Source organism: Fundulus heteroclitus, chromosome 11 (assembly GCF_011125445.2).
Source record: "Fundulus heteroclitus isolate FHET01 chromosome 11, MU-UCD_Fhet_4.1, whole genome shotgun sequence".
NCBI lineage: Eukaryota > Metazoa > Chordata > Actinopteri > Cyprinodontiformes > Fundulidae > Fundulus > Fundulus heteroclitus.
This window is the reverse complement of record NC_046371.1, coordinates 27,183,670-27,189,669: the sequence shown is the minus strand read 5'-3', so window position 1 is coordinate 27,189,669 and position 6,000 is coordinate 27,183,670.

Below are 6,000 nucleotides of genomic sequence, written 5' to 3'. Positions count from 1 at the left end.
GCCATTGATTCTGAGTGATGCAACACGCAAGCACAGTCCTCAGTTCTTCATTAAACTGTCCTTTACAAGCTTAAATCACCAGAAAATACATTTGTGGGCTGGCATAATAGTGTGGGGAAGTGTCCTCCACAACCAGTGATGGTTTTTGATAAGAGCCCAATGACTTGGCATCCAGGGCTTCACTCCATCATGGAGCGGCAACTCCACTAAAAACCACCTTATGTAAGTTGAAAGTTTTCTGTTGCTTCTATGCATCAAATAATGGGGACTGGACACACCACTACTATAAGAAAATTTAGCTGTAAGCATGGGTTAACTAATAATACTGAGACAAATACTTGACTGATTAGTATATTCCTATTTGGTGCTAAATTAAAGGACTGTTTCACGTTTTAAGGACTCTGAACAACCTTTGATCGCGTTTCATTTACAATACATAATATTTGGAGAGCTTGGAAAAGTCTTGCCCTGTTCAAGGTTTTATTTTCATTTTTGCATTGGAACCATATTAGATTAAAACAAGCTTGAAAACCACAGGAATTACACTGTACAAACTTAAACTTAATTATTTGCCTCTCATCAAAGGGTCATCCAAAACTGTTTTGATTTGTGAAATATTAAATCTGTTCATAAAAAAACATAATAAAATGGGCATAAGGTGCAGAAAGGATGGGCTCCCCATTGTCCACAGGTGTGTGGGCATCTCTGACTCTGTTGATAAGACATGTGTGACTACTGATATTCCAAAATGAACATAAAGGTAGTTAGAATGAAGTCTCTAACACACGAGGAGTTTTTCTGTAAGGGAAAGTAACATTTGAAAACTCGGATACTGAACCTAGAATCTTTGTATGCATTGAGACCAACTCTGGGTGGTTAAATAAAAACAAATGCAAATAAACATATCTATATAACTATATAAATATATTTTACATCTGGTTTATTTCAAATTATTATTTTTTTCAAATATGAGAAGACTTTATTACAAACACAAATGCATACAGCATGGAATTGAGCCATCTTTTTTTGCACCTGATTGGATATTCACTTCTTTGAGTCCAGAAAGACCATGAAAAAAACCTGTGGAGATTCTTACAATGACTTCAAATGTAACACGTTCACACAGATAATATGAGCCATCATCTTGACTACATTGGCACACAGCAAGGGTGTGAATTACACTGTAAAAATTGCCTTTGGGGAGGCAGGCATCATGGGAGAAGGGGTCCTGTTAAAGCACAGACATTGCGATCAGTAACTTGAAGTCCCACAATCCCTACAGCTGTTTCTCTGTTTTATTAGAATTTCTGGAGATGCATGCAGAAATCCTGTGGAGACCGAAAATCAGCCAATTTTCAGTTTGATTGGCCTGGACCAATGGCCTTGATGTGGATCATTCAGAAATGCAAAATGTAATCTTTTTCGATCAGTAAACACACCAAAACTAATTGCTGACAAAATCCCGGGAACAAAACTCATTGGTGCGGATGGTGTTATGGGTAAAGAAGACTCAATGCTAACTACTTTCAGGATGAGTGAGGCATTCATTCCACATATACAAAGTGGTGTTCCTAAGTTATAAAAAAGTGACTATAATTAGTGGTAGTTGGGGTTGCTACCACTAATAGTGTAATAGTGTCACAGCTTCCCTTTAAAGCCACAATTTTAGAAGTCCATCCTCCCTGTGATGGCTAGTTGACACAACGTCAAGGATCATGTGTCCTAAAGGTTATTGATCTCTCTGCAGCAAATCACTTTTTAAAGCATTATTTTATTGAAATATTTGACTTCCCTTCTGCTTTGCATTGTGAATTGGTTGTTTGAAGGCATGCTAATTATTGTTCTTACTTAGTTGTAACAAATATTTCGCCCTAATCCCAATTCCTCAAAGCCAACATTGGTTTTTAAACATTCATACAGATTCACACGATATCATTGCATTGGTTTATAGGTTAATAGTTTAGTTTTTTCCCCCTTTGTTTCTGTTTTTTCCCAGTAGTTAATTAGTTTTCATAATAGTTTCGCAATTTTTACTTACTAGTTTAGTTGAATATGACAAGACCAGTTAAATAGTTTGTTGACCAAAGTATTTTAACTAGACGTTGAAGGACTTTGTTGATAAATTCCTCTACTTCACATGTGTCAAACTCAAGGCTCATGGGCCGAATCCGGCCCATCAAGGCAATCTATCCGGCCCTCAAGAGCCAAAAAAAGCACATCATGTCATAAAGTAGGGGCATATACCCTTTTAAATTGTAAAATGGCTAAAAGTGTGCCTCTTGCAGCGAATGTTTTGTTAACTGTGTACTAACAGCATCCTGCCACTAGATGTCAGTTTGCCCACAACACATTAAAACAACCCAGAAATGTCCAAAAAGGGGAAAAGTGACGCACAATGATGAGAGTTTAAAGTGTAACTCACTACAAAATCTACTCTTTTTGCAGATAAACTGTATAAACTAGGCCCGCAGTGCTACTTTTATGTTACTGTGCATTGTTTTATATTTATATGCGAACTAAAATGAAATTACAAAATCAAAAGTATCATCTGTACATGTGCCACCGGCCCTTTTTACGATTTCATTAATTGGCCAATTAATTGTCATATTGGCCCAATATAGAAATTACTTTGACACCCCTGCTCTACTTGAAGAAAAGTTGTTTGTGTTTACTCTGCATATGTGTTCAAGGTATGCTGTTGGAGAAAACCAGTGCATGAATTCACTCCTTCATCTGTTGTTCTATAATACCACACCTCACCAGGAAGGTATTTATAAAATATTAACTGACATAGATGGATAGCTTTTTGGATATTTTCCTGAAAATCAGGTGATGCACCAACTTAGTAATTTTATTTAAATTATAAACTTTGTTGATAATTTCCTTTGACAAGTTATTCATAGTTAAACCAAACCTCTTGTTCCACAAGAACATGGATGTTTAATATACACCTTTACATGGTTTAGTTAATACAACCAAACAGATATGAGGGAACAACTTCTTAATTTTTTTGGAAATTAACAACTTTAGAATACCCCCTACATTCATTTTCTCACTAAAACTGCAAGAATTACACATAGGTGCATCATATTAGGTGTATATAAGTAAAACATTATTATTGAAAGAGATCAGCTGGAAGTGGGACACTGTGAGGACTGACGACAGACACCAGTGCCCATATTCACAAAGAATCCTAAGACTAAGAGTTGCTCTTAGACACATAATTTTAGGAAAAAAATCTTAGAATTTCACAAAGGGTTTTCTTACAATTTTACCTCAGTACCTAAGATTATTTACAAATCCTCCTAGGCCTTAGGAGAGCTCCTATAGTGAAAAAATGTCAGGAGTAGTGAGGAGAGTGTCTCAAGCAGGAAAGATGGTAGAAACAGAGAGAGCTGCTTGGCTGATCCACCTCCTAAACAATGGATAAAATGAGAACATAAACTTCTTTAACAATCATACAATTATTAATATGTAAATAAGATTAATTTTATCATTCCCATAGAAGGAAATTAATTAGTTCCAGCAGCTCGACGGGTTAAAGATGCGTCTGTAGTGATGTAATTTTATTGAGAAGAAATAAATAATAGGAATAATATTGAATAGTCATGAATAAAAAGTCGAAAAATGTATAAAGATTATAGTACAGATGACATTTCATATTGTTTACAGAAATGCTCTCAATAATAGACATTTCAGAAGAAATGGAAAAAGCCGCCGAATATAAATACACAAATACTCACTCTAGGCAAGATAAAAGTATTTTCTGTATTGTACATAGCCTAAATGGTCATATGAAGTTTGCCTGTGTGATGCCTTCTCCTCCCTGGCTTTTGATTGCCGTACGCAGCACTTCTCACTTTCCAGACTGGTGCATAAAAGCACCAAGAGGCGCAGAGGAAAAGATGCATTGATCTGCTTCAATGTGCTTCAAAATCAGCCTATTTGCACCGTGATCCAGGGACCAATTTCCCACACTCCTCTATTCTCCTCCCAGAGCTCTGCGGACAGGAGTGCTGCTCCTTTTATTCCCCTCCCTCACCTGCAAATCATCGACCATCATCAGTCGGGCTTAAAAGGAGCCTGCAGGCAGTCGTTCGACACCGGACTGTTTGCCTTTTAGTGGTAACCTTCTTTATGACATTGGATTCCGTTCCACTCCTGTTCTGACCAAACACCCGGATTCCTTAAACCACGACTGGCTGGTCCAGGCTCCTCGCTCCACCTCATCCAGGCTCATCAAACCTGTTCCGCTCTCCACCATGCTCCCTGGGCTTCAAATCCACTGGTGTGCAGAACCTCACATCTGGATAACATCTGTTTTCCAGGCAATACATGAAAGCCAGATTAAAGTTTTCAAGAGAGAAAGTGGACAAGGAGTTCTGGGACAATTTTTGGACAGTTGAGTAAAAGATGAAAAAACAAAACAGATGACCTGGTCGCCTTAAACTAGATACATCATTCTAGGAAAGGAACGTCTTAACAACGGTGAAGCAAGGTGGTAGAAGTGTGATGGTTGGGTTATACTTTGCTGCAACAAGAACTGGCAAGCTCACTATTATTGAATGAACTATGCTTTTTTTAACGTATTAGAGGCTGCTTGAAGAAAATATGTTTAAGCTCAAGCAGGATTAGGCTCTTTAATAGGACAATTACCAAATCTGTCTAGCACTGGCTAAGAATTAGGAAATGCAGAGAAACAAAGGCGATTGGAGGCAGGGTGTCCTAACTTATTCCTCAGCTAGAAAACAATTTTTCTTTATCTATTGTTTAATGGGTAAAACAAGGCTATTTTTTTTTGTTTTTACCTGTAACAAATTAACTATCTCTTCAAGGTATGAATAAAATAAATGAGATCAGACATCGATATGTGAACATTTCCTTTGAAAGCATTTATTGGGATGTCCCAGTAGTTTCACAAAAGTGCAAAGCAGAGTGATGTTGCCTTAGTTTTTTCACTGCCTTGCCAACCCAATACTGGCAGCATGCCACTCTAGTCAGATGTTCTCAGATGCAACACACATTTTTTTCTTCACAAGCTGAAAATGATCAATAATATAGTAGTATTTTCTGGCTTGTTTTGATAGGATGCAAAAAAAGCAGCAACACATATATACAAGGGTATTAAGTTGATTTTCTTTCAAGTCACTTGAAATTTAGAGGTGGAGGATCAGGCAGTAGACGGCGTGCTTTCACATTGTAGGACTGGCAGCTTTATCTCCTATCTTCTCCCATCGGTGACATGGCATGAAATTGCCTGTGTTGGATCAGCATATGTTCCTGGAGCATGAGGTGAAGATGCTGGAGGAACTTTATCAAATTAGTGAAGGCCAGCCAGCTGATCTTATAGCCGTAGTGGTTATCTTAAGAGCAAGTAAACACTGGACAGGGTCTTACCAACATAATCTGTCTCTTTTCTCACAGCCATCTATCCCTGTTTGATGATCCAGGTGCTGTGAAAACGTTTTTTGTTACCCCACAGATTCCTTCTGTTTTTGCGTTTTTGTCACACTCAGATATTTAGAACCATTAACCCCATTTAAATATCAGACAAAGAATGTTGTTAGAGAACTTTCTCAAACAACAAAGATAATGTTCTGACTCTTACCTGTGCCTTTGCACCATACAGCAGTCCAGATTACCCAACCTTTCTGGAGTCTCTGGATGGCACCCTGGAAGAGGTGCCATCCTGGGATTCAGTGGTGCTCATGGCGGACTTCAATGCCCATGTGAGCAATGGCTGCATTTCCTGGAGGGGTGCGATTTGGAGGAATGGCCTCCCTGATCTGAACCTGTGCAGTGTTTTGTTGTTGGCCTACTGTGTGAGATACGAAATGTCCATAACAAACACCATGTTCAAGCACAAAGGTGGTCATTAAGTGTACTTGGTACCAGGCCAACTTAGGCCAAAAGTCAATTGTGGAATTGTATCATCAGACCTGTAATGTTACAACCTGGACCCTCGAGTCAAGGGCGCCAAGTGTGGATGAAAATCATCCT